This window comes from Trachypithecus francoisi, unplaced genomic scaffold, assembly GCF_009764315.1.
Source record: "Trachypithecus francoisi isolate TF-2019V2 unplaced genomic scaffold, Tfra_2.0 Lachesis_group0, whole genome shotgun sequence".
NCBI classification, from domain to species: domain Eukaryota; kingdom Metazoa; phylum Chordata; class Mammalia; order Primates; family Cercopithecidae; genus Trachypithecus; species Trachypithecus francoisi.
The window spans coordinates 13946051-13959681 of record NW_022681453.1 but is presented as its reverse complement, the minus strand read 5'-3'; the positions used below and the strand labels follow the sequence as shown (position 1 = coordinate 13959681).

The following is a 13631-nucleotide window of genomic DNA, read 5'->3' as shown; positions in this document are numbered from 1 at the left end:
GTGCTTTGGTAAGGCAAAGCTGGTGGAGATGGGAAGTCTAGATTAAAGCCAAAGAAACCAACTGGGCAGATGAGTTAGGAGGCGGTTATGAGTTACCTGGTTAGAGCTAACTGGAGAGAAGTCAGTGGCAGAGGAAGAAAGGATAAATGTAGATTAAAAGCTAAAAGGGAAATGAATGGGACTGTGTGTATGCTATGGATTAGGAATATCAGTGAAGATATTGGAGTCAGAATTTCAATTCTTATCCATTTGCCACATATGCTTGATTAGTCTGCAAATTAGGGTGTCCAGAGCTTCATCACTCAAAGTGTAGTCCGCACACTGGTGGCATCAGCATCACCTGTTAGAAATGCACATTCATGGGTCCCCACCCCAGTCTACAGATTCAGAAACTCTTGAGATGGAACAATCTGTGTTTTAACAAGCTTTCCAGGTGATTCTAATGCACACTAAGATTTGAAAACCACTGGTCTAAAGAGAAGGGGTTTTCTTAGTAGAAACTATTAGATGTACAGTCGAGAGCAATGGGTAGGGGTCAGTGGGGCCCCTCAGTGATCTGGATGACTAAGTAGAACCCACAAAGCCTCCTCAGGCAGGCAAGCCCAGAAGCCAGACAGCCTGCATTCTAAGCACAGCTACGCTGAGCTTGCCTGGTTGTCCTGGGAGGGCAACTTTTTCCCTCTGAGACTCAGCTTCCTACCTGACAGGATTGTATATAAGAATGTAGAAGATGGGAGCTCTTAGTATTATTATTTCTTCATCTGTACAATTACACAATTGACCTAGCACTCCATGCTTCTAAGAATGATCTGAAAGGACACTCTAGTTGTCACCATTTTATATAGAAGTGATGTGCCTTGGGGTAGCTATGCTGGTTTACAAGGCAGAAGACTCAATTGCAGTTTTGATCCTGCCCTCTCTGGACCTGCCACCCCAACAATCATTTACTCTCTTTTGAACCCAACTTTGAACCCAAAAAACAGGTATTTCAATATCTGACTTTCTAGCCCCACAGAGATTTTGAGAAGACTGTCCTCAAATTTAACAACAGCATAAAGCTCTTTTGTAAATTGTGAAATACATGTTAGTTATTATTCATGCTATTATAATGAAGAAAAGAAATATTATTTCTTTGACAGTGGATTTCAAACCTTAGTGCACCAGAATTCCCTGGTGGGCTTGTTAGGACTGGCCTGCATTTCCAGAGTTTCTGATTGCATAGCTCTGGGTTGGGGCTGAGAAGGTGCACTTCTGATGTGTTTCCAGATAATATTGTAGTTGATTGGGTACTTACTCTGAAACCCACAGACTGAGATGTAAACCTGGTACTGAGGAAAGTTCAAGGGAGAGTTGCCAATCCAATGTAATAAATACATCATGTTGATATGGGGGTCCGGAAAAAAAGAGCCTGGGAGAGATGTCAGAAAATGACGTTTCCATCTTTGTCTCTGATCCTGTTAGCTCTGTGACCCTGGGGGAGCTCCAGAGGCCTTTTATCCTGTATTCCTCTCTGAGATGGGAGGGATGAACACGGATAATTTTAAGAAAAACCCTTTCAGTTCTAACATACCTTTAGTCAAGAAATTATCCAGCTCTCCAGTTCAAATTGTTTGAATTCTCAACCAGAGAGATCTATTTTTCTCAAAACTGTTTCCCATTGACTGTTTTTCCCCTTTTTTGATGGAGTAGTAAGGGAAGAGGGGGCAGTTCTGGATTTTCTTTGTAAGACAATTTAATTTCCATTCCTCTTTTTTTTGTAACTAGAATTTTACCTTCCTCTTTTGGTTTCTTACTTCTGAGCCCTGCCTTCTCTGAAATGTTTCAGTTCCCTCTCACGTATTTTTAGACCAACTTTCTATCTTTCAACAGATGTGGCAAGCATATTTTTGCCTAGCTCTTTAGGGGACAGGACCCCAGAAGAAGACCCCCTTCCGGGAATAGACATGAGAAGGGTCCCCAGACTCCATCCTTTCAAGGCTTCTGGTTTTAAGTGCTGGTTTTTGGTTTATGTTATAAACAAAGATGGAATCTTCTTGCGAAGTCGTTGATTGGAGTAAAGGAAAAATCATTTCATTCAGTAATGTTCAGTCAATTTTGATTAAGATTTTTGGCTTCTGGGACCTTGCTTTAGTTTTCATTCTTTCCTTTGTCATTTTTTTTTCCTTTTGAGATGGAGTCTTGCTGTGTCGCCCAGGCTGGAGTGCAGTGACGTGATCTCAACTCACTGCAAGCTCCACCTCCCGGGTTCACGCCATTCTCCTGCCTCAGCCTCCTGAGTAGCTGGGACTACAGGTGCCCGCCACTGAGCCCGGCAAATTTTTTGTATTTTTAGTACAGATGGAGTTTCACTGTGTTAGCCAGGATGGTCTCGATCTCCTGACCTCACGATCTGCCCGCCTCGGCCTCCCAAAGTGCTGGAATTACAGGCGTGAGCCACCATGTCCAGCCTCCTTTGCCATTTTTAACACCTATACAAAACTAAAAGTATATTCAGTACACTCAATATATTGTACCTGCCAGATACTTCTTATCCTCTATCTTTTCATTCTAATGGCTCAGCATTGCTGCCAATTAAGTTAATAAAATGGTCTCTTGCTTAGAAAACTTCTGAAGTTCTTTAACCTTGAGAACATATTACAAAGTCTTTTAGGCTATGAAAGACTGAAAGCTTTGGGTCTAAGACCAGAACAAGACAAGGATGTCTACTTTCACCACTTCTATTCAACACGGTAGTGGAAGTCTTAGAGCAATTAGGCAAGAAAAAGACATAAAAGGCATTGCAACGGGAAGGGGAGGAGTAAAATTATCTCTGTTTGTAGGTGACATGATCTTTTATGTAGAAAATCCTAAAGATTCATAGAATAAATCTGTTAGAACTAACATGAATTTGTTAAAGCTGCAGGATACAAAATCAACACACAAAAAATGAGTTGTATTTTTATATATTAACAATGAACAATCCCCCCCACTGCCACATTAAGAAGATGGTTCAATTTGCAATAGCATCAAAAAGTAGAAAATGCTTAGAAGTATACTTAACCAGGTAGCAAAAGACCTATACACTGAAAACTACAAAAGTAGCTGATAGAAACAGAAAAAATAAATAAAAATAGCTTAGTTCATTGATTGGAAGATTTAGTGTTGTTAAATGTCAATACTACCCCCAAAAATCTACAGATTTAATGCAATCTGTTTAAAAATTTCAATGATTTTTTTTGTAGAAATAGAAAAATCCATCCTAAAATTCATGTGGACTATCAAGGCACCTTGAATAACCAAACTAACCTTGAAAATGAACAAAGCTGGAGGTCTTACAATTCCTGACTTCAAAAGTTACTACAAAGTTATGATGAGCAAAATGGTGGTACTAGAATAAAGAAAGACACAGGGACCAATAGAATAGAATAGAATAGAATAGAGGGCCCAGAAATAAACCCTCATATACATGGTCAAATTATGTTTTACAATGGTACCAAGACCATTCAATAGGAAAAGGACAGTATTTTCAATGAATGGTGGTGGGGAAATTGGATATCCACATACAAAAAGCAAAATAAAACGAAAATTGGATTCTTATTTTATGTCATGTACAAAAATTAACTCAGAATGGTCAAATACCTAAACACAAGAGCTGTAGCTACAAAACTCTTAGAAGGAAGCATGGGAAAAAGCTTTATGATACTGGATTTGGCAACAGTTTCTTGGATAGGACACCAAAAGCACAGGCAACAACAACAAAAAACAGATAAATTGGGCTTCACCCAAATTAAAAATTCTTTTGCATCAAAGAACGCTATCAACAGAGTAAAAAGGGCAACCCAGGGAAAGGAAGAAAATATTTATGAATCATATCTAATAAGGGATTAGTATACAAAATGTATAAAGAACACTTTCAAATCAAAAAGAAAGCCAAAAGCAAATGGATTAAAAGATGAACAAAGGACTTGCATAGACATTTCTCCAAAGAAGAAAATGGCCAATAAGCACTTGAAAGATGCTTAATATCACTGATCATTAGGGAAATATAAATCAAAACCACAATGAAATACCACTTCATACCCACTAGGATGACTATTATCTAAAAAGCAAAAAAATAGGCTGGTCATAGTGGCTCATGCCTGTAATCCCAGCACTTTGGGAGGCTGAGGCGGGTGGATCACTTGAGGTCAGGAGTTCAAGACCAGCCTGACCGACACGGTGAAACCTTGTCACTACTAAAAAAATACAAAAATTACCTGGGCATGTTGGTGGGCACCTGCAATCCCATTTACTTGGGAGGCTGAGGCAGGAGACTCACTTGAACCTGGGAGGCAGAGGTTGCAGTGAGCTGAGAGCACCTTGCTGCACTCCAGCTTAGGCAACAGAGTGAGACTCTGTCTCTAAATAAGTAAATAAATAAATAAATAACAGAAAATAAAAAAATGTTGATAAGAATGTAGAGAAATTGGAACCTTTGTGCATTGCTGATGGAAATGTAAAATGATGTATGGTATGGAAAACAGTGTAGCAGTTCCAAAAAAAATTAAACATAAAATTACCATATGATCCACATAAACAATGAATTTAAAGCAGTACTCAACCAGATGTTTGTACTCTCAGATTCATAGCAGCATTTTTCACAATAGTCAAAAGATGGAAGGAACTCAACTGTCTGTTGATGGACAAATGAATAAAGACATTATTTACAGATACAACAGAATATTATTCAGCCTTAAAAATAAAGAAAATTCTGACACATGCTACAATGTGGGTGTGGGTGAGCCTTAGGATGTTGTGCTAAGTGAACTAAGCCAGTCATAATAGTGCAAATGCTGTGATTCCACTTATATAAGGTACCGAGAGTAGTCAAATTCACAGCAACAGAAAGTAGAATGGTGATTGCCAGGGGGAGATGAATAGTTAGTGTTTAATGCAACAGAGGATCAGTTTTGCAAGATGAAGAGTTCTGGAAGTAGATGGTAGTGATGGTTGCACAACAATGTGAATGTAGTTAATGCCACAGAATTGTACACTTAGAGTGGCTAAAATGGTAAATTTTATATCATATATATTGTACTACAATTTAAAAAATCAGACCAAATTTGACATGTTGTAAGTGGATGGAGCTGGAAGGGATCTTTCTGGTTATGTGGTACAACCCACCCATAATACAGCTGAAGAGACTGAATGAGGTCCTAAAACTGGTGTGACTTGATCAAGATGGTGTAGTCACTAGTGACAGGGCCAAACCAGTCTTCTAATACACTGCACTAAACTCTCATGTGGTTTCTTCAACTAGCCTTCTTGCATCTGACTCCACCACACCTCCTTGGTAAAAATACAAAGGCCTAGACCCTATCTTATTTCAGAGAACCTGGGCATCCACATGATTCTGATCAACACCAGCGTTTGAGAACCATTGCACTAATGGGTAACTTCAGATGCCTTAGGGGATGAGCTCTAGGTTGTAGGAACACGGCGAAGCAATTCATCCACTGGTCAGAAACAAGGAGGTTCATTTTCACTCATTCCTCCAGTCATTCAACAAACATTGAGTGCTTACTATGTGCTAGGTGTGATTTTGAATACTGGTGGCATGAGTTTACAGAGCTAAATCAGTCATGGGTTCTTCCTTCAAGAATTTCACAGTTTAATGGTGAAGAAAGACACTAAATTGATAACTTGAATAATGTGATCAGTACCTGAAGCTCACACTTTCAAAGAAATAAGACATCCACATTTATAATCCACCGAATTTTCAGAGAACAGCTATTCTGGGTCAGGTGGTAAGGTTACAGAAATGAATAGGACAGATCCCTGTCCCCTGGAAACTTCTAGGCTAATGAAGGAAAAGGAAATGTGAACAGGCTGGCTAGTTAGGGTTCCTTGGAGTCCTGGATGATAACTAAGAGAAGACAGGACTTTTCAAATTCATGGATGCTTGGAATTGATGCTGGTGAATCACCATGGAAACAGTATTGATTCTCATTCAAAAAGATAGTTCTAACAAATATTTTTAAGCACCTAATTAACATTTTCTCCAGGTCCATCCCAGTTATGCTCTGTCCATGGTCATAATCCACATCTCACAGAAAATCAGATGTATTAGTCTGTTTTCACATTGCTGATAAAGACATACTTGAGACTGAGCAATTTACGAAACAAAGAGGTTTAATGAACTTACAGTTCCACATGGTTGGGGAGGCCTCACAATCATGGCAGAAGGTGAAAGGCATGTCTCACATGGTGGCAGACAAGAGAAGAGAGATTGTGCAGGGAAACTCCCCTCTATAAAACAATTAGATCTCGTGAGACTTATTCACTATCACGAGAACAGCATGGGAAAGACCTGTCTCCATGATTCAATTACCTCCCACTGGATCCCTCCCACAACACATGGGAATTCAAGATGAGATTTGGGTGGGGACACAGCCAAACCATATCACCACAGGAGGGGAGTGTTTTGATGTTTAATGATTTCAACAGGGTTCCATCTTCTTTTGACATTCCACGGCCTATAACACTACTGGTGTTGTCCCCAACCACTCCAGCTCCAATGTCATGATATTTCAAATCCATATGGGTCCTAAGTCCTGAATTACAAAGGCGTTATGCTCCACAGGAGGGAAATGTGCATCTTGCCTTTCTTCATTAGAAGCCTGCAGCTCACTTCAAGTGGAAAGGAGTCATTCCTCTGACCTCCTTCTGCTTTAATGGTAAGGCCCAGAACTACGTGGCCAAACTCTGGGTTGTGAGAAAAGTTAGGTAGGACTCTGGGGTCTTCAGCTGTAAGTGCTCTTGTGATGAGTTTAGTAGTAAGATCATCCACCTGAAGTAGAATGTGTTTCAATCTCAGCCTTTGATTTGTTTCAGCAAACATAAATCAAATGAAAAGAGGAAGGTATTATTTCTAACTTCAGGAATGAGGAACCAGTGTATAACACACATTCAATAAAGCATTACCACCAAGCATTAGACATTTGTCATTTTTTATTTTTAAAAACAATGAAATCATTGTATTTGTGAGCACTAAGGATACTATGTCACACACTTTTCTTTTTACATCTGTAATTTTCCCTTGGTCCTATTCTGTACAAAACCCACAAGAATTTCCTCCTTCTTCTCCCATATAAAAATCCATTTCTTCTCTTGCATTTGCTCTAAAGTAATTAATGAAATTATCCAATGTGGTATCGGTTGTGGTGATGAGCTGGCAAGTGCTGAAGACTTAGGGAGGTGCTGTGAGGACTGACATATTGCGGCTCCCTGTCCTTAAGAAGGATGCTGTCTAGTGAAGGAGGTGAATTTAACAGACTTGGAGGGGCAACCAACAATCCTACATCACCTTATCTATAGAACAATGAAGCTCTGATTTATGCATAAGACTGCATTGTACTTCATTTATGTTCATGAAGGATATTGATCTGTTGTTTTCCTACACTGTCTCTGTATGATTTTGGTATCAGGGTAATGCTAGTTTCATAGAATGAGTTGGAGAGTATCTCCTCTGCATCAATTTTATGAAAGACATTGTGGAGAATTATTATTGTTTCCTGTATGACTGTCCAGTAGAATTTACCATTGAAGCCATCTGGGTCTAGAGTTTGCTGTGTGGGAGGACTTTTAACTATAATTTCAATTATTATTATTATTTTTTGAGAGAGTCTCATTCTGTTGCCCAGGCTGGAGTGCAGTGGTGTGACCTCGGCTCACTGCAACGTTTGCCTCCCGGGTTCAAGTGATTCTCCTGCCTCAGCCTCATGAGTAGCTGGGATTACAGGCATGCACCACCACGCCTGGCTAATTTTTGTATTTTTAGTAGAGACAGGGTTTCACCATGTTGGTCAGACTGGTCTCAAACTTCTGACCTCGTGATCTGCCCTCCTAGGCCTCCCAAAGTGCTGGGATTACAGGATTGAGCCACTGTGCCTGGCCTCAATTTTGTAATAGCTGTAAGACTATTCAATTTATGAGTGTTTTAGGTGAGCTTTGGTTGTTTGTGTCTTTCAAGAAATGTGTTTTATCTAAGTTGCCTAATTTATAATCATAACATTATTCAAAGTATGCCCTTATACTTTTTATATCTGTAGGATCTATAGTGATATTGCCTCTCTCATTCTTAATACTGGTAATTTGTGTCTTTTCTCTTTTTTACTTGATCAGTCTGGCTAGAGTTTTATCAATTTTATAGATCTGCTTAAAAAATCAGCTGTTGGGTTTAATTTTTTTCTTTTGTTTTCTATTCATTGATTTCTGCTCTTATCTTTATTATTTCCTTTCTTCTGTTTACTTTGGCTTTAGTTTATCCTGCATTTTCTAGTTTCTTAAAGTAAAAGCTGAGGTCATTGATTTGAAACCTTTTTCATTTTTTAACATAGGAATTTGGTGCTGTCAGTTTTCCTATAAGCATTACTTCAGTCTTATCCCACAAATAGATTTCAATTTGGAGTGAAGTAAAAGCAAAACAAATGCAAAAATATATTATCTTAGAAAATCCTTAGGACAAAAATGGGAGATAGATCATCTGTCAGTAAGTACAACACAGTCATTCAGGACCTTTGAAGATGGTTATGTGGCTGGGGTGCTACTAGAGACTAGGGTACAGCCAAACCTCTGGTCACAAAGCTGAATGGTAGCTGTGGTTTCTGAGAAAAAGCACCTTTTTCATAATTTGCCTGAAAGGATCCTATAGCTGCTCTATCAATGTTTGTCTTCATTATTGGAAAAGATCACTTTTGTTTTGTTTTTTGTTCAGCTTAAGAAGTGATTGGCTCACTCTGAGGAGCCTTATAAGATGAAAAAGAGGTATCTTTATGTCAAAGTTTTCTTATTAGATGAGGCTGGATAATAATCCGTGGCCTGTTAAATGTAAATATTTTCTTGTAATCTATCTTGCTTAACAAGTTGCCTATATATTTTTTTCTAGGATTAAGGTGAGAAAAAAAAAAAAAAGAAAAGAAAGGTTGCCTATATTTTTAACTTGTTTTTATCATATTTGTCTTCATTTATTCATTTATTACTTCTGTGTTTTGCTTAGTAAGACCTTTTCTATTTCAAAGGAATAAAAATATTCTTCTGTTTTATTCTAGTAGTTTTAGAATTTTACTTTTTACATTTAAATATTTCATCTGTCTGAAATCTATTTTTTGCATATGATACAAAGTAGGAGTTTCACTTTATTTCTTACCAATGTATTACCAATTTTACCCAACACCATTTATCGAATAACTCATCTTTTCCCAACTGATTTGAAGGACCGTCTTTATTATATACTAAGCCCCTATAAACATATGAGTTTCCTGTGACTATCTGTCTTATTTTGTTCACTTGCTTGCTCATTTCTGTCCTCACTTTAATTACTATTGCTTTATAATACATTTTGGTATCTGGAAGGATGAGATTTTATTCTCCTTCTTTTTCAAATATTGTTTGGTACCTCACATTTTATTTTCCATTTAAACTTGAAATCACTTTGTCTAGTTTTTAAAAATCCTGTTGAATTGTACTGAATTTATAATCTAACTTGAGGAGAATGAATATCTTTATAATAGCAGTCTTTCTATCCAGGAACATGGTAGGATGCTACATTTATTCAAGTCCTTTTTTATGTGATTCTGTTATTTAACTAATTAGATCTCATTCCCAACTTTGTGCTAATTGCCATTTCAATAAGGCACATCTTTAGTATCCTTATTCAAGTAACTGATAAATCATTGACTGGAAAATAATTTTATATAATGCATTACAGCTTACTACTAAAGACTGTCTTTGAGAGTAAAATTAACTCATTAGTCAACTATCCTTGAATACTGCTGTTAAACTAGTCTTCATTTCTAATTTAGCCTAGCCACCCCACAGGATTCAATCCAATCCAATCCAATCCATCCAATCCAATCCAATTCAATCCAATTAAATGGATCTCTCATTACTTGAGTTCCACATGCTAAGGTATGTATAGGCAGCAGAGAGTCTGCCAAATATCTTGTTGTCAATCAGCTTCATCAGGCATTCCTGGAATTATCTATCAAGTAATTTTATTGACAAAGGGAAATGTGGTTGGTGTGGCATGAATTGTTTTTAGTGGATACGTGCCGTCCTGTAATGTAAGAATTGGTTGTTCTGCTGGAGGAGTGTGGTGGCACTAGGCCAAGGGATTAAGCAACAACAAAACTAGAGATGGGCAAGTGTAGTAAAACTGGGAAGTTGTTGCCTAAGCATGCATGAGAAGAGGTTAACCAGAAGCTCGTTGGCATTGTAGAAGGACAGCAGGGAGATTCAGTCAGTGACTAGGGGTGGAAATGAACAAGTGATATTTAAGAAGTTCACAAACTTCGGACACTGAGTTTATTATAATGTGTAAGTGTTTGTTTCGTAAGCCTCTTACGGTCTAGCCAGAGGAAAAGGACATAAAAAATAAACAGGAACTTCCAGGAAGATAGAGTAGAAATATTTTCCCATATTACTCCTATTAAATATGACTAAAACCCCGATCTAAAACAAACAAGAAAACTCCAAAAGGTGGAGCAGATTAGCTAGAGACATTGGGACCCAAGAAACCACATGGTAGTGACATCACTGAATTTTCTCTGTGTCTCACACAACCCAGACTGTGTGCTGGAAAAGCTAGGAACCTGGAAATACAACAGGTAAAGACAAAAAAAAAAAAAACTTCCAACAAAAGTCTGCTCTTTCTAACCAAAGGGCTAGAAAGACAGAAAACTTTTAGACCTCAAATGCTCCACTCTAGCCAAACAGTGCAGAGAGAGCTATGGCCCCACACCCACCCATGCTGCCAAAGGCCCACTGGGAGCAAGACTTCCACCCTCAACAGGCTATATTGAGGCCTTCAAATCTCTCCTCACTCCTTTAGCAGATGGTATCAGCAAAGGCCAGGTAGGGAGCTGGGGCTTTCATCCCTACCAGGCAGTAATGTGGCCCACTTCCTCCTCCCTGTAGCATCAGTGGGACAATGTGGCAAGTCTGGACTTCAGCTCCCACCCAGCAGTAACAAAGCTTCCCTCCCACTCCCTACTGGGGTTGTTTTTTTTTTTTTTTTTTGAGACGGAGTCTCGCTCTGTCGCCCAGGCTGGAGTGCAGTGGCCGGATCTCAGCTCACTGCAAGCTCCGCCTCCCGGGTTTACGCCATTCTCCTGCCTCAGCCTCCCGAGTAGCTGGGACTACAGGCGCCCGCCACCTCGCCCGGCTAGTTTTTTGTATTTTTTTAGTAGAGACGGGGTTTCACCGTGTTTGCCAGGATGGTCTCAATCTCCTGACCTTGTGATCCGCCCGTCTCGGCCTCCCAAAGTGCTGGGATTACAGGCTTGAGCCACCGCGCCCGGCTGGGGTTGTTTTAGAGCAGGAGGGCTAATGGAGAGGCTGAACTTTTGCCACAACTCAACAGTAATGTAGTATCAGTGGAGGCTCCCTGGGCATAGTAGCAAGCCATCAGGACGGTGTTAGCAGAAACCTAGTGGGGACTCCCGCCCTTACCAGCAGTAACAGGAGCCTCTCCCCACTTTGGGTGTCAATGCAGACCAAGTGGATAATCGACTTCTCCCCCTACCTGGCATTAATGAGGCAGTGCCACCCCTTTCCCTGCCAGAGCAGTGTCAAAGGAAACCAGCTAAAATAAAGGTTTTAAATAAGAAATAGAAAATATAAAGAACTACATGGACATTACAGAAAATACATTTAAAAACTTGCTGAATGGTCCTTTAAGCTAGCAGTTACCATGGGTCACGAGCAATCTTGAGCCATGAAGCTACTGACCAGAGCTGGATTCTTTTTGAGACTTTATTCCCTCAAAGTTGCCCCCAAAGTTAAAGCCCGAGCTACCCCCACAGGAGTGGCTCCACATCTTCAGGACCTTGAGATCTTCAAGTTTCCAAATGGTTTTGTGATTTCTCCTTTGGAAAACTATGCCTTGCATCAAGAATAGGTTTGTTCATTAAAGCAGGCAGTAGATATGAGGACTCCAACAATTTAGTAACTTCTCATTTGCTGTGTCTTGCGAATTTGACTACGAAAGGAGCTTCATTACATTGAAGCAGCTGGTGATAAATTAAGTGTAATTGCAACAAGAGAAAGCGTAGCTTACATCATGGAATGTCTGCTGAGTGATATTGGTATTCTAATGGAGTTCCTGCTCAGTGTCACCACAGCACCAGAATTTTGTCATTGGGAAGTAGTTGCCTTCAGTCTCAGCTAAGGATAGACAAAGCTGTGAATTTTCAGAATCCACAGGCACATGTCATTGAAAATTTGCATACTGAAGCTTATTGGGATGCCTTGGCTAATTCCTTGTATTGTCCTGGCTATAGGATTGGAAAAGTGACATGGGAGGAGTTACATTACTATGTTTAAAACCACTTCACATGTGCAAGAATGGCTTGGTTGGACTTGGTGTGAGTCACCCTGTTCTAAAGCAAGTTGCTGAATAGTTTCTCAACAGGAGGGGTGGGTTTTTTTGGTGTGGTGCAAAAGCCAAATACTGTGAAGGTGAAATTCAGGAACAAAATGGAGACTGTCTTGTTTCTGCTTGCTCTTGTAGCAGAAAGTGCTGCCGCAAGAAGTACACAGCAAATGCATTTAGTGTTTTTCAGCACATCAAGAGGGACACCACATGTCAAGGGGGACAGTGATACCACCAGCTATCTATAGCAGGCTATTGCCAAGGCAATTCACCAGCCACTTGGTATTTCTGTTTTTAATGCTAGTTACTCCAATTTTTTACTCTTCAGGATGTACATTGTCTTCCAGGCTGCAGCTGCTGGAGATGTTATCAAGGCTGCCTATAGCCAAGTGGAAATAATTGCTCAAGAAAAACTTTTCAATGTCCAGGCTGCCAAGAACAAACTGAAAGCTGGATACCAAATGTAAGTGAAGTCTTCTGAGGGTTTCATAGAAGAAGTCAGGCCCCAGGCTCTAGTTACGGGTTCTTAAGAGCCAACATCACCAGTCTTTCAGTAGATTGGTTGGTTGGCTAGTGCTGTCATCATCAATACTGCAAAGAAGTTTGTTTCTAGACAGAAACAATGGCAACAAGTGGAAATTTGGAATATACACCTTTGGTTGATGAATTGTAATACAGAAGCACATATTATAGGAAAGGGCCTGAACATTCTCTCAGCCCAGAGCCTCAAACACATGAAAGCCAGAGGTATCTAATATAACATTTATCTTTTTATTTTTTTACAATGAGGTAAAATGCCTTAAAGCATAAATGTGGTCAGTTATTCCCAGCTGACCTAAAGGCAATAAAACATTTTGCTTAAATGTTAGAAAAAACCTGACTGGATGCGTTCAAGAGCAGAATGCAGAAGACAGAGCAGTGAACTGGAAGAATGAACAATAGAAATGACCTAATCTGAACAACAAACAGAAAATTAAAAAAAAAAAAATTATGGCCAGGCATGGTGGCCCGCACCTGTAATCCCAGCACTTTGGAAGGCCAAGGTGGGCAGATGACTCAAGGCCAGGAGTTTGAGACCGGCCTGACCAACATGGTGAAACCCATCTCTACCAAAAACACAAAAATTAGCCAGGCATCGTGACGTGTGCCTGTATTCCCAGCTACTGGGGAGGCTGAGGCAGGAGAATTGCTTGAACCCAGGAAGTAGAGGTTGCAGTGAGCCTAGATCGTGCCACTGCAC

General features: G+C 39.7%; 1 pseudogene; it reads left to right on the top strand.

The window, feature by feature from the left end:
- Positions 1-11734: 11734 nt before the first annotated feature.
- LOC117076359 lies at positions 11735-13358 on the top strand (annotated as a pseudogene).
- Positions 13359-13631: the final 273 nt, after the last annotated feature.